The 12556-nt window shown below is 37.7% G+C and overlaps 1 protein-coding gene across 1 annotated transcript in view; it reads right to left on the bottom strand.

Annotated features, from left to right (window-relative positions):
- The window catches only part of ST8SIA6 (ST8 alpha-N-acetyl-neuraminide alpha-2,8-sialyltransferase 6), a 116139-nt gene that overhangs the window by 38977 nt on the left and 64606 nt on the right, over window positions 1-12556 (bottom strand). The window lies entirely within an intron of this gene.

The raw sequence follows: 12556 nt of genomic DNA on the forward strand, positions 1-12556 counted from the left end.
TCCGAAGTTTATGTCTGAAAGGAGGTATTTGTTACAGGTGGGGAAGGCAGTTGACCAAGCAACTCCCTTCCCCCTGAAATTTACTTACCTTTTGGGTATCTCTTTCTGCAATGTTGCCACCAAGATTAATCAAAAATATTTTCCCTTGGTTCCTATTGGCCCATCTAAGAAAAGCTGAAAATCTTGAAAGACTTTGCTAAATAACTAAAGCAGAAGCCAAGCAAAGAGCTACCCCAGGAGAGATTAAAAATAGTTTTGCTTGCATACAGGCTTCCAACTTTAACAGATTTACTTCCCTCCCACGGGCCCTAAGACTTGTCCTAGTACACCAAATGGATTGAGAGATCTATACTCTGGCCCCAAAGCTTTGTCTAGATGTGACATTTCCTAGCTGGAGTGAAGACTGCCTGTCTCCACTGGGTAGGAGACACCCAGAGACTCTCTGCAAGACAATGTTAAGCTCATAAAAGAAGAAATACACATTCAGCAGCCTACCCAAGGCTCTTCCAACTTCTGGCTCTTCAAGAGAGACATGACACTGTGACTATTCTCTCCTGTCTCCTGACTTCTCCTGGGAAAGTCTTGTCAACCACCAAGGCATGGCTTTTAGTCATTCGATCATACTGAATACAGGACAACAATCAGAGCACTATGTGTACCAGGGTCCATCAGGCAAAGTAACAAAAGAATTGTTGTCTCACAAAGCTCAACTAAAGAGAAAATGGAAAGAGAAATACAAATATCTTAACAAATTAGATCAATGAGAACTGCAAATGTATTTTAAGGCATCGAGATAAAACATATCATGAAAAGTACAGTAAACGGGAAATTACTATCTTGTCATAAAAACTAAATGTGTCAGAGTTTAAAGTTTTATTTAAGTGTTATTTAAGTGTCGTTTATTAGATGAAAAATACATTAAATTTCTCACGATGTAGAGCTAAGATAATAAGACTAGGGAACTTGAAGATATAGCAATAGAAACTATTGAAAATGAAACACAAAGGGAAAAAAAGGATGGAATGCAGAAGTTACAGAGAATCTTTCAAATGTGAGACAACATCAAGTGGCCTAATATATGAGAAATTATGGTCTTAGCAAGAAAGAAGAGACAAAAATATTTTTGAAAAAATTATGGTAGCAAATTTTCCAAATTTAATGAAATGTATAAACCCACAGATCCAAGAAGCTCAACAAAGCCAAAGCACAAGAATCATAAAGAAAATTATAACAAGGCACCTAATAATAAAATTTCTTTAAACCAGTGATAAAGAGAAAATCTTAAGTGTAGTTAGAGAAAAAAGACACATTCTGCACATAGAAACAAAGATAAGAATTACAGCAGACTTGTAAGAAACAATGCAAGGCAGAAGGCAGTGGAACAATGTCACTGAAATATAGGACAGGATTTGGGAGGACTGTCAACCTAGAATTCTATAGTCAGCAAACCTTTCAAAAAATGAAGGTAAAATAAGGACTTTTTTAGACATACAAAGGCTAAAAGAATTCATACCAGCAAACCTGCAGTACAAAAAAAGAATACACAGTGCAGATTCCATTCCAGAAAATGAAAACTAGTCTATAGTGACAATAAGCATATCAGGAGTTTCCTGGAAATGAACACTGGCATATGGGGGTGGGCACAGGCAGGGAGGAATGGAGACAAAAAAGCATGAGAAACCTTTGGTGGGTGGTGGATATGTTCATAATCTTGATTGTAGTGATGGTGTATACATATGCCAATACCCTTCACCTTGTACACTTAAGTCGCAATTCATTGTCAATCACTTACACCTCAAAAAACTTTCAAAATGTTCATTATTGGGCTAAAAAATTGTATGCTCCATGGTTACATAACTAAGATAATAGTAATATACATCAGCCATTGTTAGCGATCAAATATCAAAAATTCAAATCTCCAGGGGTTGGCCACATGGCCTAGTGGTTTAGTTTGGCACACTCCACTCCGACGGCCCAGGTTCAGTTCCCAGGCATGGACCTACACCACTTGTCGGTGCCCATGCTGTAGCTGTGACTCACATACAAAATAGAGGAAGACTGGCACAGATGTTATCTCAGGGCAAATCTTCCTCAAGCAAAAAGAGGAAGATTGGCAACAGATGTTAGCTTAAGGCAAATCTTTCTCAGCAACAACAACAACAACAAAAAATCCAAAACTCTAGTTACTATGAACCTTCAGTATATTTAAATGGATATGCTTTTTAAAGACTTTCCTGGACAGCTAATACGTTGCTACTTCCAATGTGCTCTCAGCGTGTCTTGATCAATACTCCTATACTAGTCCTTCTCACATTGAATTTCATTCTGTGTCTACATATTGGCTTCCCCTTCCAGACTCTCCCCCCAGGACCTCAAGGGCTGAGCATTTCTAGCCTAACACAATCCCCAGGACATGCTGATTGCTTTTGTTAACCCAGGAAATGCATGTTTCAATATAAATATGAAATGCAATGAGGTCATGAACTACTCTGAGTAAGTTCAAAGCAACATTTCCTTATTCCATGGATTATGGCTTCTACTTAATAACTTTCCCCAGTGCTAACTTCCACTCACTGATCCAATTCACAAATCACCCTATATTAAAACACAGCCCTCCTCCAGTGTATTGCCTGAGAATCCTCAGATTAGAGCTCAGTAGTTAGTCAGTCATTTCAGCCAGTCCATTAACCCAATTCACCCTTCCCACTTTCCCAATTTCTTAGCATGAAATAAAATGTTTTTACTTTTACTCCTTTTTTTGGAATGAGTAATCCATATGTTGACTGCCGCTGACTTCGTGTCTGAGCTCCCTCAATAAGGGTCAATGCAGAATTTGCTGAAGATTTTACACAGGAAATGGAGGAAAGGGGTTACACTTCGAGGTAGTAGAGATCTAACTTCCACAACTTTTAAAAGCAAAAAATATAATAAATCTGTATCTCTTTTTGGCTGAATCTAGACATTTTGGCTGAATGTAGACTTTTATCAGCCTTCTTTGTTGGCACAGTATGGATGTAGGGAGCCTCTCTTCCCTGCCTCCATACTTTTCTCGTTATCTTGCTAGGGCCAGCTCATACAAGCTTGTGAGAGCTGCTTATTAAATTTTCAGGATGTTGTGAGCAGGTTATTAAACTATTGGTGGCTTAAAATTGGCCAAGGTGGGAATATTCACACCATAGGAATCAGCAAACATAACAAATCAGGGCTCTCCATTTCCCCCATCCCACCCCAAGCTAGTTGTTAACATGAACAAGTGCACTGTTGTTCCTACACTTCTGTTTCCTAATTGGGCAACCTGTTGGCCTGGCTCAAAGCTTTTTACTCCCCCATGACTTGAGCCTTATGGAGGCCTGCCGAGAAGGCCAGGTGAGACTTTGCTGCCGCACCTGACTCATCAAGCAAGACGGGTCTAGAGTGGTCCTAAGCTGGTGAAACAAAACCATCATATTAGATCCACATAGCAACTACCACTTTGGGAAATTAAAGGTGACTTTATTTCCACCAAAATTTTGAACAAATGCTCTTAAGTGTACTATACTTTTACTTTGGCTTCCTTGAAAAGCAGTTTGTGTCATTTTGAATTCATACTTGTCTTTATATCAAGCTTAGTCTAGAACATTAAAATTACCATCCCACTGCCAACTAGAATAAAAGTGCATTGTAAAATATGTATAGTCTTTAAAATATTTTGTTTAAGTGACATACACTCCTCAATAAATTGTAGCTGGCTCCAATTTAACTTAATGTGGAAGGATGTCAATCATAATGTATCTAATTTTACTAGTAGGCTAGCTGCATAAAGGAGGTTTTGACTTTACAGTCACTGATATCTAAAACCAAGTCAACATACTATAGCAGCCTTGTCTATTATAAAAGAAGAAATGCTTCTGGTTTACAATCAGAAGACAGTGCTCAAGCCACTTACTTCTTGACATTCTCTGTGTTCAAAGAATCTGTTTGATGTCCAGTCTAGACATGAAGCATCATCCTCTGATCTTATAAAAAGGAAAACTAAAGAATAAGGAATATCAAAGGGAGGTTTTTTTTTATACATGCTTGCCTTTTTCTACTGAAAAATAAATAAATCACCAACCAGCTTTTTTTTTTTTTTTTGGTGAAGAAGATTGGCCTGAGCTAACATTCATTGCCAATCTCCCTCTTTTTGCTTGAGGAAGATTGGCCCTGAGCTAACATCTGTGCCAGTCTTCCTCTATTTTGTATGTGGGTCACTGCCACAGCATGGCTTGATGAGTGGTATAGGTCCGTGCCCAGGATCCGAACCCACAAACCCCGGGCCGCTGAAGCAGAGTGCACAAACTTAACCACTATGCCACTGGGCCAGCCCCACCAACTAGCATTTTTAGAAAATTAAGATTGCCACAGTACAATCATGATTTGTAAGGTGGGAGCATGGCTAGAGTGGAAAACCATCTGTGAAGGAAAAATCACAGGTATGTTACAAGTGTGGGTCAATCTGTGGAATAAGTGTGTCTGTATAAAAGTTGTCTGTTAAGTAAAATGCTCTAAATCACATCATACTTTTTGCAAATTGACATTTATAGTTATTTTTCAGTTAACAAAGTATAGACCCCACCCCACAATTTTGAGAGGCAGCTAGCCCTATGATATTCCCCCTATTTTTATGGATGACAAAACTAAAAGTTCTGAGAAGAAAAACAGTTTGTTCAATATTATATTGTAAATGGATGAGCTAAGAATTAAACTCATGTCTTTTGAATCACAGTCTGGCTCTCTTTTCAATACATCATGCTGCATCTCATCTATTTTCATAATGAAACTGAAAATTAATTCCATCAGAAGCATTTTCTGGTCCCAAGACATACAATAAATCATACTAAATAATGCAGTTAGTTATCTTCAGAAGAATAAATAATGTCTATTTAAATCATTATTAATAATACCCCAAATGAGACACATGATAAATAATATACTAAATGATACTGAATATATTAAAATTTAAAATATTTTTCTAGAAACTTCTCTTTGAAGATGAAGAACCACATGCTGTGACTAGTTTTGTCTCAATTAAGATATAAATAGGGCTTTTTAAAAGCTATGATTTATGATTAGTTAATTTAATCATTAAATATTTATTGGGTACTCATTAGGTGCTTAGAAGTTATTTTGAGGGTATTAATTTATTAGTACTATTTAAGCAGCTGAGATATGGATTTAGTTTCCTATAACATCTCTTCCTGGTAAAAGCCAACCTTTTTCTCTATTGAAATGAGTGGTGACATTCATGAAATGACCCCAACAATATTAAGTCAGTAGGTTTCTAAGTGATGTTCTGCGTAGACAAACAGTCTTTGGTAGCTAATTTCTACAAAACCCCTGAAGAGCTTAAGTCTACACGAAAATAAGTTCTGCAGATGAATACAGTACTATATTTTCAATCAATACAGCCAATCATCTCCACTGGGCAATATTTTTTAAAGGAATAGTTGATGAGTGTACGACAGCTGACAAAGAGAAGTGTGTTGCAGGTAGACTTATTTGAGAATGAAGACTACATATTGACATTTCATCCACTAAAGGTAGAAGAACTCAGTTTACACTGTTTTTAACTCTGCATGATGGTAACTTCTAATTAGAATGCTGTGGGTACTGTCAATTGGTACCAGAGAAAGAAATCACAAACTTTTATTCTCTCCACATCTTTTAATGTCCCTTAGACAAGTTAAACATAACAAAACAGCTTCAGGAATTAACTCCTAATAGTGCCAATGTTCTTCTTCACAGCAACAGTGAAATCTCCAAATTGCCATATTTGAAAAAGTCAGATATTGATTTTAAAAAAGAATACTTTCTTTGTCCTATACAATTAACTTTTGGGGTTTTGGTATTAATTATACATTTAAGACACGGCTAAGAAATACTGCAAGCAGTGACTAATCTTAGCCAACCAAGAGGGAATGGGGTGTCTATTTACAAAGGAGTGGGACGTGGGACAGGAAAGACTGCACAGATTGGTGGGGCACACTAGGGCTAGCAACAGGGGGAGAGAAAGAGAGCTGTTACCACCTTAAGTCTAGAGGCTCCCAGAAAGGGGTGTAGCTATAGGTGTAGAAGACAGCCACTGGACAGGAGTGGTGGCCTTTGGTAGAGGATGCAGTTGTCCCTAAACCAAGCCCACAGAGAGGGATCCAGGGGAATAAATATCCCAAACTTTCTCTCTCCCCACTTTCCACTCTCCTGCCAATGACTCCCATAGGCTGACTCTCACCAGAGGCCAAAGGGTGTGAAGGTCCAACCAGTGTAGCCCAAGGAAGTCAGCCTCCTAGAGCACAAAACAAGAACAAAAAGAGTAGAGAGTTGATCTGGAAAGTTAAAAAGGAATATATGGCACAAACGGAAATCTATTCACGATGTTATTTATCATAATTATTTTGGGTTAACTGAATTTACTTCACTGGAATGGTTTGATATAATGCCCAAATGAAGCATTAAACACCTCACAGAAAAACAAAAAGTATAATTTTAAGTATCTCCTTCATAAATATCTGCGACATGCAAATACATCAGCAGGATAGAAAGAATGAATAAACAAAGACTAAAGCTGCTATTGAAGATTTTCATATTTCCTCTTGCAATACAACATTTATGAAGATGAAAAAATGATGACCCACTTTTCAAGTCTATAGAAAGAAATCTCCAGATGTATAAGAGGATATCCAGAGATGAAAATAACAATTTAGTGATCTTATACTATCAATTTTTAGAAATAGGACCCTATATATTACAAGGAATCTGAGAGAACCAATAAATTTAGTGTTTCTCCATCTCTTGAAGACTAACACTATGTAGTTAGAGTTACAACAGAGAAGGAGCTAGCATGGCTAGTATATGTGGTAAGATTTTTAAGCCATGTATGTGTGACTATTAACCCTTTGCCTTTTTTTTTTTTTGTGAGGAAGATCAGCCCTGAGCTAACATCCGTGCTAATCCTCCTCTTTTTTTGCTGAGGAAGACTGGCTCTGAGCTAACATCTATTGCCAATCCTCTTCCTTTTTTTTCCCCAAAGCCCCAGTAGATAGTTGTATGTCATAGTTGCACATCCTTCTAGTTGCTGTATGTGGGACGCAGCCTCAGCATGGCCGGAGAAGCGGTGCATCGGTGTGCGCCCGGGATCCGAACCTGGGCCGCCAGTAGTGGAGCGTGCGCACTTAACTGCTAAGCCACAGGGCCGGCCACAGCCCTTTGCCTTTTAAATTCTTCTCACTCACATAAGCAAAGTTGATCTCTCCCTCTTCTGCATCCTTTGCACCACCCTGTATCTATTGTAATAGGGGATGATCAACAATAAACCAAATGTATGAGCTGAATTGTGTTCCCTCAACTTCATATGTTGAAGCCCTAACCCCCATACCTCAGCCTGTGACTGTATTTGGAGACAAGGCCTTTAAAGAGTGGATTAAGTTAAAATGAGGCCATTAGGTTGGCCCTAATCCAATCAGACCGGTGTCCTTATAAGAAAAGATAATTTGTACATACACAGAGACAGCAGGAGTGTGGCACACATAGAGAAAAGACCATGTGAGGACACAGCAAGAAGGCAGCCATCTGCAAGCCAAGGAGAGAGACCTCATGAGAAACCAAACCTGTCAACACCTCCATCTTGGAATTCTAGCCTGCAGAATGCGAGAAAATAAATTTCTGTTGTTAGAGCTACCTAGTCTGTAGTAAACTGTTACGGGAGCTCTCGTAAATTAATACACCAAATAATATATAAATTAATAATTAAGTACTATGTAGTTAGTACTGTGAAAAAAAATAAAGCAGGAAAAGAAAGTATGTGAAATAGGGTTGCAATTTAGGTAGGGTGGTCAGGGAAGCCCTCACCAGGAGGTAACAGTTAAGCAAAGATTTGAGGAAGATGATTAAGTAAGGTACGAACAATGGGGATATGGAGATGGGAAGAACATTCTAGGCAAAGAGAATGACAGTGCAGAGGCCAGAGGTAGAGGCAGACATGGTATGTTTGAGGAACAACAAAATGGTCAGGTGGCTGGAAATCACCTGTGAGTCACTCATGGGTAATGAGAGATCTAACAATGGTATAGGTCTTGCTATTCAAAGTGTGGACCTCAGACTAGCAGTATTGGCATTACATAGTAAGACTGTTAGAAATGCAGAATCTCAGGCCCTGTCCTAGACCTACAGAATCAGAATCTATATTAAAATAAAAGCCCCAAGTGATTTGTAGGCACATTAAAATTTTTAACAGCTTTGTTGACGTATAATTCATATACTACACAATTTACCCATTTAAAATGTACAAGTCGGGGCCGGCCCGGTGGCACAAGCAGTTAAGTGTGCACACTCCACTGCAGCGGCCCGGGGTTTGCCGGTTGGGATCCCAGGTGCAGATCGATGCACTGCTTGTCAGGCCATGCTGTGGCGGCGTCCCATATAAAGTGGAGGAAGATGGGCACGGATGTTAGCCCACAGCCAGTCTTCCTCAGCAAAAAGAGGAGGATTGGCAGATGTTAGCACAGGGCTGATCTTCCTCACAAAAAAAATAATAAAATAAAATGTACAAGTCAATGGTTTTTAGAGTATTCACAGATATGCACAACCATCACTACAGTCAATTTTGGAACATTTTTATCACCTCAAAAAGAAATCCTGTACACTTTAGCTATCACCCCCTGCATCCCATAAATTTTGGTATGTTGTTTTCATTTTCATTCATCTCAAATATTTTCTGATTTCTCTTTTAATTGTTTCTTGGACCCACAGCATAGTTAGGAGTGTGCTGCTTAATTTCCACATATTTGTGAGATTCTCAAAATTTTTTTCCTGAATATTGATATCACATTTCCTTACAATGTGGTCAGATAACATTGTATTTTTTCAATCTTTCGAAATTTATTGAGGTTTGTTTTGTAGCCTAGAATATGATTTATCCTGGAGAACGTTGTATGTACATTTGAAAAGAACATACATTTTGTTGTTGTTAGGTGGTGTATTCTATAGGTATCTGTTAGGTCTAGTTGGTTTAGAGTGTTGTTCAAGTCTTCTATTTCCTTGTTGATCTTCTGTCTGGTTGTTCTATCCACTATTGAAAATAGGGTACTTAAGTTTCCAATTATTGTTGAATTGTTTATTTCTCCCTTTATTTCTGTCAGTACTTGCTTTGAGTATTTTGGTGCTCTGTTATTAGGTGCATATGTGGTTATAACCATTATATATTCCTGCTGGATTGACCCTTTTATAATTATAAAATCTCCTTTATTTCTATTAACATTTTTTATTTTAAAAGTCTGTTGTATTGGATATCAATATAGCTCCTTCAGCTTTCTTGTGGTTGCTGTTTGCATGATCTATCTTTTTTCATTCTTTTACTTTCATTCTTTTACTTTCATATACTATTTGTATATTTGAATCCAAAGTGTGTCCGTCTTCTGTAGATAGCATATAGTTGGATCATGCTTGTTAATCCAGTCTGACAATCTCTGCCTTTTGACTACATGATTTAATCCATTCACATTTAATGTTATTATTGATATAGTTAAATTACCTCTGCCATTGACTTTTTGTTTTTATATGTCTCAAGTATTTCTTTTTTCTCTATTCCTCCTTTACAGCTTTCTTTTGCCTTAAGTGAATATTTTCTAATGTAGCATTTTAACATCTTTAATAAATTTTAAACTATATTTTTAGTGGTTGCTCTAGGGTTTACCACATACATTTTTAACTTAGAATCAGCTTCAAATTTATATTAGCTTAATTTGCACTCATAGATAGAAATATTACCCATATAGCTCTATTCCTTTTTTCTCCTTCTTGTGGAATTTTTGTTATACAATATTACATCTATTAATGTCATAAACCCAACTATACATTGTTCTAATTATTACTTTATCATCTGTAGTCATTTCCTTAGCTTGATACAGCTTTGCTCCCACCCACCTCCCTTGTGCTGTTATTGGCAAATATATTACATATATATTTGAGAAGTGCCTATAAGTGCATTGTAGGCTACTGTAACAATTTTTTCTTTTATTTTGAGTGAAATGGGAAGACACTGGAACAGAGAGGTGACCTGATCTGACCTACATTAAACAGGGTCCCTCTGTATACTTTGTTGAGAATAGTCTCTAAGAGAGCAGGGGTGGAAGCCAGGAGACCAAATAAGAGAGTTTGCCACAATCTAGGAGGGGAATAAAGATGGCTTAGACCAAAGTGGGAGTGGCAGAGTTGGTAAAAAATGATCAGCTTCTGGATATGATTGGAAGGTAACCGATGAAATTTAATGACACCTAATGGAATGGATGAAAGAGAGGAGTCAAGGATAACTCCAGGAATTTAGGCCTGAGCACTGGAAGAACAGTCTTGCCACTAACTGAAGTGGGGAAGACTACTAGAGAACAAAGTTTAGGCGGAAGCGCAGGAGATCATGTAAGACATATGAGGTTTGAGATCCCTTATAGACATCCCAGGGAAGTGTTGATTGAGCAGAGGTACATACAAATCTGGGAAGAGGTTCAGGTGGGAGATATAAATTTGGAAATCATCAATATGTATAGAGTATTTAAATCCATGAGACTAAATGAGGTCCTTGAGGACTGAGAATGAGGAGAAATGAGGCCTGAGGACTGAGCTCTGGAACACTCCAGTGTCAAAAGTGAGGGGAGATGAGGAGAAATATGCAAAGGAGAATGAGAAGGAGCAGCCAATGTATTGTAAATATCTGACTCTCTTAATATACTGTGAGCTTTTAAAAAGTAGAAGTAATTTCATCATCGTGTCCCTTACGCAAGACGTCTCAGCCCGTTCTCAACACATGCATACTTTGAAAAAGTCTGATGCACAGCTCCAGGTTGAAAATAATTGTCCCTGGGCCTATCATAGAGCTGGGCACACAGAAGTTGCTGTGTGTTTTTGAAATAGAAATTTAATATATGATTACAACATAAAAACATCCAAAGTTTTCAGATACTAACTTTGAACTAGGACAAAAATTAGCCATCAGCCATGATCTTACCAAGAGAAGCCAGACTGATCCCCAAGTTGCAATGAGGGTAACTGCTGTGCAAGATAATGCTTCCCAAGTCTATTTACATTTCAGAAGCTTAAGTAAAATATAAGTAACAAAAAGCGAGGAAAGTGGATAGTATTTTGGAGATGGATCACTTTTGAGTAGCTTCGCATTATAAAGTCAAATGCCTTTCTCTTCTTATATTTGTGATTTGTAATTCCACTCTCATTAAGAGTGGTACCATAGAGTTAGTGAAAACAGGCAGAATTTTGTCCAAATTCTGGCTCTGCTATTTGTAACTGTCTGATGTTCTGCAAGCCATTAAAACTCTCTGAACTCATTTCTTTCACTTGTGGAATTACAATAATGAAACTTACTCTGAAGAAATACTGCAAGGACCATAGAATGCATGTAAATTATCTTGCACATAGTAGGCCCACAAAAATGGTAGTTCCTATTATCACTATTAATAATTTTGATAATAATAATTGTCATTATGATAAAAATACAGTAATGTAAAGGATTATGAATTGAATAGTCAATTAGTTATCTATAGCTATATAATAAATTACGCCAAAACTTAGAGGCTTAAAACAACAATAAACATGGATTATTGCAGTTTCTGTAGGTCTGCAATTTCTGAGCAGCTTAGCTGGTTGGTTTCAGCCCAGTAGCTCTCATTAGGATGCAAAGTCAAGATGTTGGTCAGGACTGAAGGATCTACTTTCAAGGAGGCTCACTCACATGGCTGACAAGGTGGTGCCAGCTGCTGGCAGGAGATCCTTAGTTCCTTGCCATGTGGACCTCTCTGTGTCCTTATGACATGGTAGCTGGCTTCCCCCAAAATAATCAATCCAAGAGACGGCAAGGCAGAACTATCAAATTCATTTATGATCTGGCCTTGAAAGTCACACATCGCTAGTTCTGCAATATCGTATTGGTTACACAAGGCAGCCCCCTTCAGTGAGGTAGGGGAATAGCATGTAAATTCCAGGAGGAGAGGGTCATTGGGCGCCATCTTGGAAATTTGGCTACCACAAATAGTAAACTATACTTTTAACATTACCTGTGTATTTGAAAATGTTGAACAAAAGTAACATATTTGCTCTCTTTTTCAGTACCACTTCTCAAATTGGAAATAATCCCAATTATTTCTTAATGACCTTAACTAAGTGTGACTATTTTTATTGTCATTGTCTTCCTATTAAAGGTTTCTTTCAAATGACTAGTTATTTGAGCAAGTATGAGGAAGCCTTCTGATGTGAATACATAATCAAATAATCAACACTGCAGTGTAACAGGCAAGTCAGTGTTTCAATTTTCCTCTGAGGGAAAATTCAATTTTGTTTCCAGTGACAAACACTTACAATAAAATAATACACTATTTCAATCTTCAGCGTGGCAAAAATGATACTAAGCAATTCTTACCAAGTATTAATTAAGGAATTCAGATTAGGATTATGCTGGTTATCCTCTAGCATCAACAACCACACAGAAAATTTTTTATTCCCACCCTCCCATTAACTGGTTGCCTGACTTCAAACAAGTCAT

Source organism: Diceros bicornis, chromosome 36 (assembly GCF_020826845.1).
Source record: "Diceros bicornis minor isolate mBicDic1 chromosome 36, mDicBic1.mat.cur, whole genome shotgun sequence".
Classification (NCBI taxonomy): Eukaryota; Metazoa; Chordata; class Mammalia; order Perissodactyla; family Rhinocerotidae; genus Diceros; species Diceros bicornis.